Source organism: Ascaphus truei, chromosome 11 (genome assembly GCF_040206685.1).
Source record: "Ascaphus truei isolate aAscTru1 chromosome 11, aAscTru1.hap1, whole genome shotgun sequence".
Lineage (NCBI taxonomy): Eukaryota > Metazoa > Chordata > Amphibia > Anura > Ascaphidae > Ascaphus > Ascaphus truei.
Genome location: NC_134493.1, coordinates 27,021,784 through 27,039,985, shown reverse-complemented (window position 1 = coordinate 27,039,985; position 18,202 = coordinate 27,021,784). Strand labels below are relative to the sequence as shown.

Below are 18,202 nucleotides of genomic sequence, written 5' to 3'. Positions count from 1 at the left end.
GACACTGTGTGCTCATTTGCATGTCATTTCCCAGAATCCCTTGCTGCAGTGGAAGTGCTGTATGCTGGGTGATAATGGGGAAAGGCGGGGTTGCAGATCTGCCTAAGACATGCAGATGAGCATACAGTTATATTTGCATATTTGCTTTCCTGTGGAGGGTTTTTGTCACTTTTTTTACTCACCATAACTTAACTCAGTAATATGTTTTATATATATATATATATATATATATATATTTATATAAAAATCAGCATCTCCTAATTTAATTTATGACTTTACCATTATATATATAATGGTAAAGTCATAAATTAAATTAGGAGATGCTGATTTATATATATATAATATATATATATATATATACACACACACACACACACACACACACCATCTGGTTTGTCTTAAAAAGGGGCATTAGATAACAGCACTGAATGCCATCGCCTAAATACGATTTCATCATTGTATGCCATCTTCTAATCCTTATTTTTCACATTGTGGGGCGCATGAAAAAGTGGTGGTTCTGAAAAGCAGTAGCTGGCTGGTGGAAAATAGGCGCAGTGGCAGGGTCTGAGAGCTAAAAATCCTGAGGAACTCCTCTCCTCTATTACCAACTGTGTGAAGAATGGCCCTTGGTTTCTTCACGAGCACAAAACAGCCCCTTCTCTACCCTCTTTATGGAATACAACATTAAATTGTACAGCTAGTTGGAATGTGTAACAGGGAATTTGATTCATTTGTGTCTGGTTTTTAGTCCTGCTTTTGAAACCTTACCTTAGTTAAACTAAGGAAATGTGTTCACTTTCAATGGCCAACTTCATCCAACTGGCAAAAGTTAGTGCTATTAATGAAAACAACATCTGCTATTTCTTTTCTGCTGAGCTGTGTCAAAAGGTTTGAATACTAAAAATACTTATTTTAATCGCCAGAGAATGGATACGGCAAGCAGTGCTGTAAGTCAGTCAATTTAATATCTCAGACCGATCTTTTACACCATTTCAGGCAACATTTAAAGTCCGTTGTTCTGCATACCGTAAAATGTGGAGCTGGGCCACTAAAATGATCCACCAAATGCCTCATAAAAGGAGAATGTTGGGTCCCAAATGTATACGCTGTAATAAAATAAGGGACAATGGTAATAGGATAGATTTTAAATCTGTCAGTTGTATACACAAGGCATTCCGCTTCTAACAATATATTTGTATAAGGGATCGTGCCTATAATTCTGAGCATGATGCATTGTAGGAGAATTTGGAAGAAGTACTTCTTTATTAAAATGGTAGTGAATTTCCCGGTCAAATATACTTAAAATAATTAAAGACAATACAAGGAGCGCAAACAAAAACTGACACATTCACAGGCGTGAATAATCAGTGATATACAGCGATTAGTGCTCCTCATTGCTGCCTCTAAGATACAGTCTCTAGTATCGTTTGACTGAGTGAATCGGACAAAGAAGGCGCAAAGGAGCGAGTGAACAATCAAAGTGCAGTGCTCAAAATAGAAATATAGCACTCACGGCCAGATTAGGAATGCCATGTATGGTAGCGAAAGGTGAATGATGTATCTGCATGCTGGAACTCTCCTCAAAGAGAAAATATAGGAAAAACATAGCATAACGTTTAGTTAAAAAAACTCAGAACTAGGAAGGTGTAACTTTCTGTTAAATTATTAAATAAAATTAAGGTATTATCAGTTTTCCTCCATCTTCTTTAAAGCAGCAATCTGTGCAAATCAACATTGTGTTTGCATGTTTTTTTACATTTATTTTACTTTAAAAAAAATCTCGTCCTTTCCAACGCTGTGTTTATTTATTTAATCTGATGCTCGGTTCAAGAGATAGAAGTGTTTGAAATATTTAGTGTCTTCGATGTTAAAATGGCCAGTGCAATGTAAAGGTTACCGTGCTAGATATTGTATTAAGAAAATCATTAAAAATTCCATTAAGTTTTTTTTATTTTAAGAACAAAGATTTATGGGGTACAAAAAAGAAAAGTGTTCATTAACTATGAAACATCATATGATACATAATACAAAGTATCAAATTGGAGGGGGGGGTATGCAGACCTAGATAGATACGGGCAGATAAACAGTAATACAACCATAGCTATACATTTCCAACTGTCCATACATAACCCTGCAATCATGGGTGTTTGCTGTCATGTTGATTCCCCTAACCCAGGATTCGCAAATCATAAACTTATAAGAGGACTCGTTGAGCCAGGCTGTAAGTTTCTTTAGACCAGTGGTTTCCAACCTTTTTTCGGTTAAGGAACCCTAAGTGAAATTCTGAGGAACCCCAACCCTCTCTAATAGTGCGTCTGTGATCAGATGCATTGTCAGGAACCCCAACCCTCTCTAATAGCGCGCCTGAGATCAGATGCATTGTAAGGAACCCCAACCCTCTCTAATAGCGCGTCTGAGATCAGATGCATTGTAAGGAACCCCAACCCTCTCTAATAGCGCGCCTGAGATCAGATGCATTGTAAGGAACCCCAACCCTCTCTAATAGTGCGTCTGTGATCAGATGCATTGTCAGGAACCCCAACCCTCTCTAATAGCGCGCCTGAGATCAGATGCATTGTAAGGAACCCCAACCCTCTCTAATAGCGTGTCTGAGATCAGATGCATTGTAGATTCTTCTGTATTTAATACGATTTTCAAATGACTAGAGAATTGCAGGGAACCCTCTAGGGACGCCAGGGGAACCAAGGGTTCCTAGGAACCCTGGTTGTAAAACACTGCTCTAGACATCATGTGCCTTATTAATGACTTCAGAGAGTCTAGGGGACCGAACCCTTCCATCTCTTTGCGAACGTAGACCTTGCTGCTGGAGGGGGATGTGATTAATCAATTTCCTCTGCCTGCCATTAGTCTTATGGGGCCTCCTATGCAGGAATGCCTACCATGGGGAGGGTACCAAGGCAGTGCCCAGTGTTTTGTTGAGGAGTTTAAACACCTCAGACCATAGCTCTTTAATTATTGTGCATTGTCACCAGATGTGAAATAGAGGTACCTATTTGTCCACAACCCCAGAAACAGAGGAAAGACGTCTGTTTGTGGAACTTGTGTAAGCGAGCCGGGGTCAGGTACCATCTACATAAAAGCTTATAACTATCTTCTTTTACTGTGTTTAATGATATTCTGGATATGGTTTCCCATATCTCCTCCCATTCCTGTATTTCCAGCTGCTCACCAATATCCCACTGCCACTGCCTGATGTGCAAGCGCTCGCAGTCACCCATAATGGGAAGAATATTTATATAGAGGAGCAATATAAGCTGTTTTGCAAAGGGCGTAAAGGAGCATATCCTCTCACAAGCTGTGCTTTGTTGTATGAGCCTCCTGCAAAATCATGGGTTATAAAACAGAAAAAAGTGATAAACTCAAAGGTTTCTGGGGGAAATTGCGGCTTTAAAGTATTTCCTAACACATCAATTTGCCCTCATCAGAATTGAAGAGGCAATTTCTGTGAAGGTGCCCAAGACTGGAGAAAAATGTAAAAACTGATACCCACTTTTAAGAGAAAAAATGGTTTTGGTGGTTTTTACAAGCTTCACTTGTAGTCTGGAGTTATTCTTGACCAAAGCCTATTCCTAGTACAGTATCTTCCTGATTTGTCAGAAATTGGCCATTTGACTATTTTTGTTCTTGGTTAAAAATAGACAAATGTGACATTGTGCTGTTCCAAATATCCTTGGATCTATTCAAAACAGATGAGTCACTTTCTATACCAGGGTGCCAACTGGACGAACATATTTCCTGCAGTTTTAAAACAATATACACTTGCCTTATATTGTTTCTCAAATCGACAAGTATTATCTTGCATTTTCTTAAATGCACAATACCGAAGAGCATCTCAAAAGTCTAAAATGTTTTGCAAAATCCCCTTTCATTATTGTGTAACACAGAGCATATGATTAGGAACGCCAAATATACCCCCCCCCCTCCTTTGTTAGCTCCTGATATGCTTTTGCTAATGTTTTTCAAACTGTACCTGCATTCCTTAATGAGAGGGGCAGGGGGGGGGGGGGAGGGAAGCCGGTAAACATTACCGGGGCCCGGTGGTCCGGTTGGGGGCCCAGGGTCCGACTACATATACATTTTCCACGCTCTCCGGCCTGATGGAATCGCACTTATCTGTAGCAGCCGCCTCCTTACCTGCTGTCCTCCTTCTGAACCGCAGTGTCAAATGACGCCACCAACGTGACATCACACAGCGTCGCCTTGCCATGGCAATGCGACGTTGCAGCGCCATGTTACCATGGCAATGCGATGCCGTGATGTCACGTTGAGGACTCCCACGGTGTCATTTGACGCTGCAGTTCAGAGTAAGGAGGGCGACCCCAACAGCTAAGTGTGGAAGAGAAAAGAGCTGCTTGGGGCCCCAAATTTCTTTTTTGCACCGGGGCCTGAACCCGCTCACGGCGACCCTGTTCCTTATTATGGTCCTAGTCCTACTGTGTATTTAAGATAATGTAAGTGCGTAAAGACTTTAATATGCAGCTAAATACTGTAAGTATTTCAGAACTTTAGGATGTATGCAAGAAGAAACACGGCCCCATATTTACAAAGCAGTGCTATTCCAGTCGACACTTTCGGGAGCCATGAGACACTTTATGGCCTATTCAAGTGAAGTAAAATGTCCTATGAAATAGCACCCCTTAGAAAATATGGTCCCAGTCATATCGCTTACAGGGAAACTCAGAACAAAAGAATTCACTGCACAATGATTCCTTCAGCAAACAGAACTATGCAAGGAAGTGCAAGCATCAACCTGTCTCTAATATATGCTGCAGCAGCTTTGTGTGCACAATGGTTTTGGAAAATCTCAGACTTGCGGCCTCCGGAGTCACGGCTGAAAAAGTGTAAACCCGTGGCTCCAGACATAGTGCTGCCGAGGTCAAGCTGTAGGGAGGAGGGGGGTCATGCTTCCCGATTGAACCCCACAGCGATAATCCTCCAGCACCGGAGTAGTTTGGGGTCACGCTATTTGCCCTGGTGCCGATTATAGTAACTCTTGCTATATCTGTTTCAACTAAAAATAGAAGAGCACACAGAGACAACTCATAGTGTATACGATTTATTCCACAAAAATAGAACAAGATAAAATTAATGAGCAATTGCGCTCACATTTGGGCTTACTGCTGCAAACACATATAACCCGGTCGGGTCTATGAAGAATCACCTCATGGACCTCTAGGATCTAGCCGTGCACACCTAGACTGCTTGTCAGTGCGTCACTCGGCTGCCTGCACTCACTGCGCTCTCACGTCCAATCTCCTGCACCTCAGTGCCTCCCCTTGGGGCCGACGTCACTCCCAGGATGGCTGCCGTGGATACCCAAACGCAACGCTGATTCGCTGGATCACCCAACGCGTTTCGTGAAGATATCTCACTTCCTCAGGGGCTTCTAATCCGTGCTTGCTATATCTGTATTCACCTTACATGGGTTATTTGGTCGTTACCTATCGTTTTGATCAGTTAAAAATACAGGCTCAGGTAACAATATCAATTAAAATAAATGACTCGTAAAAGGTTGGTTTTAAAATTCAAGATACAGTAATAAATTGCTCAAATAAAGTCAGAAAGCCTAACGTGAAAAGCTCAACAAGTTGCAGAGTATACAATATGTACTATTTTTTTAGGGAGCACGCATTTTGGCACCAAAATGAAATCCATGGGACTTGAAAATCCTCAGAAAATGCCGCAGTGATGTAGTGAGACGTATAAAACTAACTGTTCTGCTTAAAGGAACAATTCATGCGCTTTTTTGATTATTACTTTTTAACATAGGTTGGAAGCAGGGGGTGTCCGGAGCTGAACCTCAGTTAATTTCAGCTCAGGGGACACCCTGCTTCCCTAGATGCAGAACTCCAAAGGGGGTGCTGCTAACTCAGCAAAGTTTAAAGCTCCCGCATCACCGCGGAATCCTGCTAGCAAAGCAGACTGGCTGCCAGAACCCCCTACAGAGGTAAGTATCTCCGTAAGCAGGGGGTTCCCCAGAGCTGAAAGTAATGAGGTTCAACTCAGTAGAACCCCCACTTAAATGCTATGTAAAAAAATACACTAAAATGGGAAAATAATTGCCTGCTTGGACTGCCGCTTTAAAAACAAATGTATGCAATAGATTTTGAAGGCTAAATAACAATGTCTTCGAAATAAAATTATATATATATATATATATATATATATATATATATATATATATATATATATATATATATATATACACACATACATACATACATACACATATTTTATATATATATACACACACACACACACACACACACACACACATATATATATTTATAAAAAAACAACCCACAGTACTAACCTTTATTTATCGTCTGCTCCCTTACTTAATTCAGCTCAAACCCTGGGTTTATTTTGTGTCTGTGATTAGTCTTCCTTCCCAAATGCATAACATTACATTTACCTGTACAGCAGGGCCCCGCCTCTCGGTGCCCCGCTTTTCGGCGATCCGGCGGTACCAAGAAGGGGGCCGCCACGTCTGGGAAGTCCGAGGTCGCGCGCATGCACAGAACAGGGGTTCCGAGGTTGTGCATACGCAGAACGGAGGTCGCGCATGCACAGAACGGAGGGTGCGCATGCGCAGAACGGAGGGTGCGCATGCGCAGAACGGGGGGCGTGCATGCGCAGAAGGGGGAATTGCAGGTCTGCGTATGCGCACACGCTAAAAATCGCCCGTCCGCTCTCCCGAGCTTTTCGCTTTGCGGCGGGCCCTTAGAACGGAACCCGCTGCATGCCCGGGGGCCTCTATTACCATCTGCCATTTACCTGCCAAAGCTTCCAGTCAGCTCAAATCCTTCAGAAGAGAAATTACAATCTGCTCTGACTTTAATACCTTACATAATGTAATGTTTCAGCAAAGATGGAGACTACTGTATGCTCTCTATGCCAATCTAAAGGTCATTAATAAACAAGTTAAAAAGCAGTGACCCCAGTATTGAACCATAAGGTACTCTACTTACAACCAGTAGGTTTTCAATCCAGGTGCAAACCAGTTTCCTTTACACTTAACCTCTTTTGTGGCACCATGTCAAAAGCCTTTGCAAAATCTAAGTAGACCACATCAACTGCATTGCCTTAGTCTAAATGCCTACTTAGTTCAACTAATCAGGTTAGTTTGGCATGGCCTATGGCTAATCTGTACTATTACTAATAATGTTGTTATTCAAAGAGTATTCCTGAATATTATAGCTTCATAAACCTCCAAGTGGCTTCCCTACTATTGATGTTAAGCTTACATGTCTGTAATTCCCTGGTTGTGATCTAGCTCCCTTTTTAAATATAGGCACTACATCTGCTTAACGACAATTTTGTGGTACTGAGTCTGTGGAAATGGAATCCTTAATTATACCAGTCTGGCTATGGCTAAACTTAGCTCCTTAAGAGAACTTGGGTGCATGCCATCTGGCTTTATTTACTTTAATTTTATAAAGCTGCCTTTGCATTTTTTCCTGTGTTAACCAAATGTTAGTTAAGGTTGAGGTTGTGGCTTACTTTTGATAATTTTGTTTCACTTGGCGCCTCATTGATATATACAGGCATATAATGTGTTTAATACCTCTGCCTTCTCCCTATGCCCAATAATTTGCTTGCCCATCTCTCGCAGAAAGGATTCTAAATGATATTTTCTATTATTTTTGTTATAAATGTATTAGAAGAACTTTTTAGGGTTGATCTTACTTTCCATTGCAGTACTTTGAGAGAAACAGCGATCCATTTCATACGTTTTTATTGTATTCTTTTTTTTTACTTTTTCCCAAGATTTTGGATTACAATTCACACCGTTATTTGAGATAGAGAGATAGAGAGATACCGGTTCTCCAGACGAAGTACATTTCCTAGCCACCACCATTACTATAAAGAACAACCAACTACAGACCTCTATATACCGCAAACCTACAGACAGAGCCAGCTATTTGAGGGACAACAGCTTCCACCCCACACACTAAGCATGCAACCATCTACAGTCAAGCCATACTATACAACCGGATATGCTCCGACACAGCAGACAGAGGCCAGCGGATTACAGCCTTGAGATCGGATTTCATAAACCGTGGATACAACCACAGAATTGTAGACCAGAAAATCTACAAAACCACCAGAATACCAAGAAGTAATCTCCTTGAATACAGAAAGAAAGAGACAAGCGACAGGGTACCTTTGGTGATCACATATAACCCACACCTAGAGGCCCTACACAAAATCGGCAGGAACTACAACCCATTCTCCAGGAAGATACAAGACTGCAACAGGTCTTCCCTGAAACACCCTTATTATCATACAGACCTCATAATCTCAAGGAAATGATGGTGAGGTGTAAAGTACAGCAGGGCCCCGCTTCTCGGCGCTCCGCTTTCCGGCGATCCGCTGATACGGCGGCACCGAGAAAGGGGCCGCCATGTTGAATCTGAAATCGCGCATGCGCAGAATGGGCAGGTGCGCGTGCAGACCGCAGGTTGCACGCGCAGCGTATAGATCGCACACGCGCAGAACGGCAAAAATGCCGGTTTGCGCATGCGCAGCACTGAAAATCGCCGGATCCGCTTTCGGCGATTTTCACTATACGGCGGGCCTCTGGAACGGAACCCATCGTATACCCGGGGCCCTCCTGTATTCAACAATACAACTGAATGCGGGACAATACTATGCCAGGACGCAAGATGCAAAACCTGCGCAATGCTACACACAGCGGGCACAATACAAATACCACACAGGAATACCACAAAATCAAAGGAATGTTCACCTGTTCCTCCAGCAATATCATGTACCTCCTCATGTGCATATAATGCCTAGGAGTCTGCTACTACACACTGGCAACAACCTTAAGTGCACGCTTGCTAATGCAGAAAGCAGATAACATGGGGGAGCTTGAAATAATTGTCAGAAAGGAGCAATATGATATAATGGCTATTACTGAAACATAGTGGGATGAAACTCATGACTGGATAGTTATTTAGAGGGTAATTCCCTTTTTCAGAGGGATCGGCCAAATAGAAGACGTGGTGGAATGTTTATATGTAAAACCAGATTTATAACCTATTATAACAGAATATATTTATTATGGGATTGGTAAATATGTAGAGACTGCATGGTCTTGAGATTAGGTCATGTTTTAAATATGGGTGTAACAGGGGACTTATCCCTGTTCAGTAATGTGCCTTTAATCTAGCAGTGTGGTGGTTAACTGCTGGTAGTTAATTACTAAACACCACCTGCCTGATTGAGATTGCTTACAAAAGCCTGTCTGTTGAGACAGGAAGTGACTCCTTTGCTCACTTGTGAGCTGACCTTTGGAGACAGAGGAGTGTTCTTGAGTCTCCCAGGAGAGACTGACCAAGAGAACACACATCTCTGGAGCTGACCGGTCTTGAGCTCTGCCCAGCATAGCTGGTTGCAAGACACCAAATAAGACTTCTAAACCTGGATGCTGATTTTCTGTGCACACACGGGTGCGGTTCCAGGAGAGCAGAGAAGCTTACTCTACAGCAGCTAACAGATAAGACTTTCATTATTAAGAGACTGCTTTATATCTGCTTATTTCATGCTATATGTTTTGGGGCTGCGAGACATGCTTGACTTTGGGAGTTGTGAATTAATTACATGGTATTTTCACTAGAGATACTCCCAAGTGAATGGAAGCTTTGTTCCCCCCCCCCGTGTTTGGATGATTTCCTGATGAAAAGGAAAAGGCACAATAAAGCCTATTATAATTTCACCTTATAAAGTCTCCAATTGTGTGCCTCTGTGAACGTCCGTCTACAATGGGTAATTGTAACTTTGACTGGAGTAGTTACATTAGCAGTAGAACTAAAGGAAACAGGTTTGTGGGTATACTAAAAGACAATTACAGTACATGACCCAAATTATTGAGGAACCATCTAGGAAAGGGTCATTACTGAACCTGGTAAAATCAAAACGTAGAAGTCATAACAATTATTAAAGTGAGAGAACATTTTGGAAAACCGTGATCAGGACATTAAATAATTGACCAAAAACAGTATTGTATAAGAATCAACAAAGACTTAATTTTAAAAAGCCAGATTTTTAGTAAACTAAGGAAGAATTTACAAGTAATACATTGGGATGCAGTTCTTGCAGGAAAAAATACAGAAGATAATGGGCAATCATTAATACATTGTCATACACTTACCAGATGTACAAGACGCAAATCCAAATCAATGGAGCTAAATAAACAGATAGGAGAAGGAATAGAAAGGAAGAGATAGGCACTTCGAGTAGTGACGTCAGAAGGGGCGGAGGCATTGTATCAGAATTATACGGAATGTAACAAAAATTACAAAACTGCAATCAGATTAGCAAAAATTTAAAAGTATCTCACCTAGTTTTCTAGCTGTGTTACCCCTGAATAAGAAGCCACATGCATTAGATAATTTTCTATATTTCTTCTTTTCCTTTGGGTTGCGCTTCTTTTGGAGTCTGTTTGGACCTTCAGAACAATCTGCCTACTCGATCCGCAATATGTCAAACTAGGGTACCCAGAAGATAACAAACTGATTGATTCATGCAGTCACAGCAACAGATTGGCCTCTCTACCTTCCTAATGTAATGATTGCGTCCTTTACCACCACACCCTGCCTAGATCCCTTACTATGAGTCCTCTATGCAGTGGTAAATGTATCGGGATGGGTGAGCCTAAGTGGAGCCCTGCCTCTTCCACCTGCTCCCCTGCTGTTACCTAGTACCCACCTGCTCCACTCTCTGCACCACTAGTCCCGGCCAGGCCCTGCTCAGTGAGCAAATAGACCACTCAATTCATACTTCCAACAGTTGTATACATCCTGGAATGGCAGCTCCAAGTACGCATACATGTGGCAAAATGTGCATTCAGTTGCATTCTCAATCCTGCATGCACTCCAGTGATGTTACTACAACGTAAGGGCCCCCGGCAACGTAATATCGCGGCATCACGTGTCAGCGCGCTGTCATGGGAACGTGCCGCCATGTGATGTTGTGTCACCATGACACAGCGTCACATGATGCTGCAATGTCGGTGAAGGAGGGCTACTCTTACAGAGGCCTTACTCTCTCCCACGGCAATCAGTTTCATTGCTGTGAGGAAGATCGCGGGGCCTCTGTAACCTCTTGGGGGGAAGGGTGGGGGGGATGTGCCCAGACGCTAGTTACACCACTGATACACTCATTGTACTGCTTACAAACTCTACAATAGGGAATAAACATATGTAACAATGGAGTAACACATGATAACTACAAACGAGCTCTCTAATCCAACTACTGTACCTTGTTTCACACCTTCCGGTTTTAAACTGAACACTTAAACCAAATATATATTTAACTAAACTGTACAGTACTTCAACCAAATAGCTCAACTCAAATAGTGCTCATAAGTTTATTCAGAGAGCTGGGGTTTATGTCTCAGATGGACAACCCTTCTCTTTGCAGATCTTTCATATAAAATATTGCCCACGAAATAGCTTCTATTGCTGAGGTCACCCATCCCAATATCTTCATGCACTCTCTAATTGACATAGTATTTTCATAATAGATTTATGTGCTGCCATTTCCCCCCTGTTTCTCCTATGAAAGTCTCACCCGGTACCAGATTGTATTGTGGCTCAAACCCAGAAACTGTATTTGTTGTGTTGGAATCAATTTGCTCTTAGTCCAATTTACTATCCGCCCATGAAGTTGAAGCTTCTGAATGACTATGGCCAGATTCTGACTTTACTCCGGTCAGGATCTTCTTACCACCAAGTAAGTACAAAAAACAAAACCACATGAAATCAGTACTTACTGTCCCCACTGTAAAATGTGATAAGAATAAATTGAGTGTGCAATATTAAATATGAATGTCTAAATAGACAAATGAAAAAATGTATGTGTTAATATCTGTGAGCAAATGTGTATTGGTACAGTATCTAATAGATGTTTGAATGGAAAGAAATTAAAAAATTGAAAAAGGGTAAAATATGTGAAAAAGATGTTAAAAACGTAAGAGAAAATATATATTAGGAAAAAATATTTTGATAAACATTGTATAACAATGCCAAGACATTATTCAAAAAAAGTTCAGTAATGAGAAAGCAACCAGGTGCTTTTTTAACTCACAAGAAGTATTAGGAAAAGTTTCAATAGGGTTATCACCATAAATATAATTTATCAAATATGAATAAAGAGATTAGAGAATTCAATTTATGGAGCCGTGGCGTCTTACTGGGGAGTAGACCATGCACCATAGTGTAATTAGTTTTACAATTTACAATTGGCTCATATTAAAATGCTTAGCTGTGATCATTCGAGGTGCTGCTGCCCTCAACACAATTACCGAAGCTCTGCAGAGCCTCCATCTCAGGCTTAGTGGAAGGTCTCTTCGGGTGAAAGTATGGTGCCTCGAAAGTAATTATTAGACAGAGCAGCTTAGCCTTGCGTGTAGTGACGTGTTGCGTTTCTATCCATATCTAAGCAGAAAAGCCCAATGCGTTTCATTGATAACATTGATTTCATCATGGTATGTTCTAATAATTACTTTTCGGAAACCATACTTTCACCAGAAGGCCTTCCGCTAAGCATAGTACAATTCCAAAGTGCGGGGAAACAGTTTCAGGTGAGGAGAATGGCCTCAAGTTCTTTCCAAAACAATGAAATCCAGTCAAAAGGAATAAAACAGAACCTGTTGTTTTTTTTTTTTTTTAAAGAAGATTCTGTTAATCAACATTTTATCCACAACGCTTTGCGGGAGGTTACTAGAAGGCCATGGATCTGGCTAGACATGTGATAATACCATACAAGGTATGACAGAAGAAAATATCTGTATCATATCCTGCCTAGTCAAGATATTTGACCTTTTAATATCAAAACAGTTTGCAACTGTAAGGGTTCAAGTCAGGGTTTTGCTGGATCTTTCCCTTACATGGCTGATGTGGCCATCTTGGCTCCTGGCAAGTCTTTTCCCAAACTTCCTGAATTGGCTGCACTTGTTTCAGGGCTTAAATAGCTGTCAGTGACTCCCAGCCCCTGCCTGAGCATTGTATACCTTTCCCTGTGTGCCTGGTCCCCTTGTGTTCCGATTCATGAGCCTGCCCTGTTCCTGAGCCCTCCATGTTGCCGACCTCAGGCTGTTACCCCAACCGCTGCTCCTTTGCTGCTTGCCTTGACCCCAGCCTGTAACCGGACTTCACCTTTGTCGTCTGCCATGACCTCTGCCTGGATCACAACGACTCTAACAGGACTCTGTCCCCTGGCTCTTGTCGGTGATCTTATTCTCTTACCTCAGCCCTGCGGGTCCGCTTCCTATTCAGAAACGAGCATCGTTACAACAATTCAAAGGCACTATTGGGTCATCTCAAATCGATTCTACCCGTCATTATCATAGCCATGTCCCTATTGGAATGTTGCAACAGACATATTTCACAATTATTATTTCTTCCTGGCTGAAAAATGATGACCATATCCTAAATAATTCCCCCCAAAATATACAAGAAAATCTCATCAGAAAATGACTTCACCGTATATCAAATAGGACCCTTACTTAAGCTGTGACAGGGCTGAACAAGTCTCTATCGTACGGAAACGAATTGACTGGGAATTTCCCTGTGATTGTGCTCCGATCGTCCCTCTCGCTGTTTAAAAAAATAACCCCCTAAGAATCTCACTAATATGTGAAGTGATAAAAACTCATTTAAAATAATGCTGATTTATTGGAGCTGGTTTTCCTCAAAAGGGTAAATAGATAATAAATTACCGTATTTCCTCGATTGTAAGACGCACCATCAATTTGGCCCTTACAATCGAGGAAAATTACTTTTTCACTTACCATGTTTCAGGAGAGGTCCCATGTCAGTGGAGGATGAAGCGGGCGGAGGCGGCAGGAGAGGTCTCACGTCTGCAGATTGTGGAAGATGGACAGCAGGCAGGAGTGCGGCGGGAGCACAGGTCCCAAGTCTGCAGGTGAATGAAGATAAGAAGATGGCGTGCGGTGGCGGCGGCAGGAGATCATAATAGCTGGAGAGCTGAGCAGGAGCAGAGTAGCATAGGGGAACGGCTTGGGAGGTGCACACTGTAATCGGAAGTCAGACACCAGTCAACTACCGGTTACAGTGTGCATCTCCCAAGCCGTTCCCCTATGCCGCTCTGCTCATGCTCAGCTCTACTGCTATTATGATCTCCTGCCTCCGCCACCGCCCGCCGTCTTCTTATCTTCATTCACCTGTAGACTTGGGACCTGTCCTGTAGCCGCATTCCCGCCCACTGTCCATCTGCAGATGTGGGACCTTTCCTGCTGCCGCCGTCTGCTTTTGAAAAAGCCCATACTTGGGTGAAACGCGTTAGAGGTGCAGGGGTTTGTTCCACTCCTCTTGGTTTTTTAATCCATGTTTAAATAAAGTATTTTTAGCCCAGTCCAGCCGTTTGCAACTCTTTCCTGCATGTCGTGCCTGCTGATCAACCCTCCCCCCTCGGTAAGGGTGATTCTCGTCTTCATTCACCTGTAGACTTGGGACCTGTCCTGTAGCCGCATTCCCGCCCGCTGTCCATCTGCAGATGTGGGACCTTTCCTGCTGCCGCCGTCTGCTTTGTTCTCCGCTGACATGGGACCTCTCCTGAAACAGGGTAAGTGAAAAGAGGGGGTTAGTACTGTAGACACTTAAAAAAAATAAAAAAAATTAATACATCGATTCTAAAACGCACCCCGATTTTAGACATGTGAAAATCGGAAAAAAGGTGCGTCTTAGAATCGAGGAAATAGGGTAGTAGTCCTAATTGAGTGTTTTGAGTATTGAGGAAGACTCACTACAGCACACTAGACAAACTCTCTCATACACAAATCTATGCTGGTATGGGGCAGGCATAAACGTATAGGGATCCATATTAAAATGGACAAGAAGCAAAATGTGTCACTGTACTCATGTCCCATAATCCCTCGCTACTAAGAGATAATGAGGAAAGGCAGGGTTGCAGACCTCTCTGAGACGTGTGCTTACAAGTGGAATTTTTTCTTTGATATCAAGTACAAGCAAAGAGATGACTGGATACATTTGTATGAGCAAATCAAAGATGATTTAGCTTTTTACAATGTACTGTAGTTACTCATGTCACCAGTTCGTTTTTTATGTGCCCAAAAAAAGGGCTCCACAAGAGCAACAGCAGAGGTTGCATGACAAATCAGCGCAGACAGAATTACTGTAACAGAAGTACGACAAGCACAAAAATATTTGCATATTTAGTTATGCAGTCTTCATTTTTTGTATAGAAAAATATAAAGCTGGCACACGTGTATTTCAAGTGTTTCTGGTAACCCATTAATAACCATCTTCCGGAGTGATTTTTTTTTTTTTAATACTAGACAGCAATTATTGTTCCACTTAATGTGGCTGATATTTTAAATAGTTAAGATAGGGTGACTACTAGTTTTAATAGCCCCATCCAAACCCCCCTGATCTTCTTACCACCTTTTTTCCTAGGGGTATTTGGCAACTGATGCACTACGATTGCTGGCATTGCACTAATGCACAATGTGCTCAATCTATTTTGTTTCAAACTATCAAATGACTCACGGTCATTATGGCAGATTGCGTTAGCCCCGGTGTTTAAATGTTTATCTGTGTTTCATATTGAAAGATTAAAAACAAAAGACAAAAAAAAAAAAAAAAAAGAGAGACGACTGACAATCTGCCCCAAAGCCACTTTGTTGCCTTAATGGTGTATTTATCATATATATCTCCCCTTCCGCATTGTGAAATATACTTTTTCTTCTATCATTTCAGTAATCAGCATGTTGTATTCTAATAGCTTTTCTGGTAGAAAGAAGAGAATGATGAAAAGCTGGAATAGAGAGGGAGGATGAAAAGCTGGAATAGAGAGGGAGAGGATGAAAAGCTGGAATAGAGAGGGAGGATGAAAAGCTGGAATAGAGAGGGAGAGGATGAAAAGCTGGAATAGAGGGAGAGGATGAAAAGCTGGAATAGAGAGGGAGATGAAAAACTGGAATAGAGAGGGAGATGAAAAACTGGAATAGAGAGGGAGAGGATGAAGGGCAAGTGAGAGAAGTGTATTGGAACAGGGGGGGCGCAAACTTTTTTCCCTGCGCCAACCCTGCCGGCGATTCCCCTCTCTCCGCGCCTACCCCACCCCCGATTACCTCGGCTCCTGCGGCATGACGTCACGTTGGCATAGCAACGGGACGTCACATTACCTCACGGCGTCATTTGAAGCCGCGTTGCCATGGCGACGCGTCTAAGGAGCCGCCGGAGCCAAGGTAAATCAGGTTTACAGAGGCCTTCGCCGCTTCCCTGGCACTTAATTTAAGTGCCTTCGGGAAGTGCGCGGGGCCTCTGTAAACCCCGCGCAGTCAGTCTCTCGTCCCCAGTTTGCGCACCGCTGTATTGGAAGATAGTAAACGGCCTAGAGCTGGGCGGGAAAGAGAATGACACTGGAAAAAAAAGTTCAAGAGGAAAAAATGGTAAAGAAGAAAATTACAAAAGGAATGGATGGAGAAATGTAATAAGGAACAGGTCATAATAGGGACATGCGGGAAAATAGACAGAAATTCATGGAGGTAGGATAAGCCATCTACCCCATTTTCCACTCAACGTAGCCAGGTTTGTGGAGCCCCAAATGGATAATTCAAATTGAGCTCGTATGTAAAGTATAAGTCCTGTAAAGAGACAGTTCCAACAAAGTGCTCTTTTTTTAAAATCAAATATTATAAATGGTCATATTAAATGGAAAGGCTATACCCAGCAGTGTGCAGACTATTGATTTTTATAAACTCTGTTCAGAAGCTATTGTGTTATCACGGGGAAAAAATGTCACACACTACATCTGGATTGGAAAGAAAGTCTGTCCCTTTCTGTTCCTCCCAGATATCTTAATTTTATTTTCTCCACTTATATGTACCAGAATCTCTGGAACAGTAATGCCCTTGTCTCACCACTTGGAGACACTAGGTTCAATAAGCGCAGATGGTATTTCCTACTGTAGGTGCAAACAAATTGTCATAATTGGTCATGAATATGAAAATAGGTACACTTGCCATGTCAGTGCAGAATAGAGGAGGCTAGCAAGTGACAACCCCTAAGAAGGCACTGTAAATTGTGCAATTTATTGTATGCAAAGATGAGATTACCAATAAATTGTGTATGTTTTGGATTTATTTGTATAGATGTATAAACACACACCAGCAGGTGGTGGTACACCCCGCCCTCCTAACCAGCTGATCATTATCAGATCAGTTATCAACATCGCAGTTGTTTTCATTAGCTGGAGGTACAGAGCTTCAAACTATGCCAGAGATCGGTACAACAGCCGACTTCAAAAGGTACAAAACATACCAGGTACAGTACCGTCCATTATAATACCGGCGCGGGACAGGCTCCAATAAAATACCGGCGCGGGACCCGGCTCCAATAAAATACAGGCGCGGGACCCGGCTCCCATAAAATACCGGCGCGGGACCGGCTCCCATAAAATACCGGCGCGAGACCGGCTCCAATAAAATACCGGCGCGGGACCCGGCTTCAATAAAATACCGGCGCGGGACCCGGCTTCAATAAAATACCGGCGCGGGACCGGCTCCCATAAAATACCGGCGCGGGACCGGCTCTCATAAAATACCGGCGCGGGACCGGCTCCCATAAAATACCGGCGCGGGACCGGCTCCCATAAAATACCGGCGCGGGACCGGCTCCCATAAAATACCGGCGCGGGACCGGCTCCCATAAAATACCGGCGCGGGACCGGCTCCCATAAAATACCGGCGCGGGACCGGCTCCCATAAAATACCGGCGCGGGACCGGCTCCCATAAAATACCGGCGCGGGACCGGCTCCCATAAAATACCGGCGCGGGACCGGCTCCCATAAAATACCGGCGCGGGACCGGCTCCCATAAAATACCGGCGCGGGACCGGCTCCCATAAAATACCGGCGCGGGACCGGCTCCCATAAAATACTGGCGCGGGACCCGGCTTCAATAAAATACCGGCGCAGGACCGGCTCCAATAAAGTACCGGCGCGGGACCCGGCTCCCATAAAATACCGGCGCGGGACCCGGCTCCAATAAAATACCGGCGCGGGACCCGGCTCCAATAAAATACAGGCGCGGGACCGGCTCCAATAAAATACCGGCGCGGGACCCGGCTCCCATAAAATACAGGTGCGGGACCCGGCTCCCATAAAATACCGGCGCGGGACCCGGCT

The 18,202-nt window shown here is 43.0% G+C and overlaps 1 long non-coding RNA gene across 2 annotated transcripts in view; it reads right to left on the bottom strand.

Annotated features, from left to right (window-relative positions):
• LOC142463095 (uncharacterized) overlaps positions 1-18,202 on the bottom strand; it is a 34,186-nt gene that overhangs the window by 15,305 nt on the left and 679 nt on the right. The window contains exons 2-5 of one of the 2 annotated variants that reach the window (XR_012787373.1): positions 14,493-14,606; positions 13,043-13,299; positions 10,370-10,517; positions 5,090-5,462 (exon numbers count right to left, since the gene is read on the bottom strand). This is a non-coding gene — a long non-coding RNA (uncharacterized LOC142463095). Of the gene's footprint in view, positions 1-5,089; positions 5,463-10,369; positions 10,518-13,042; positions 13,300-14,492; positions 14,607-18,202 lie in introns of those variants that run through there. The other variant, XR_012787372.1, reaches the window with a different exon arrangement.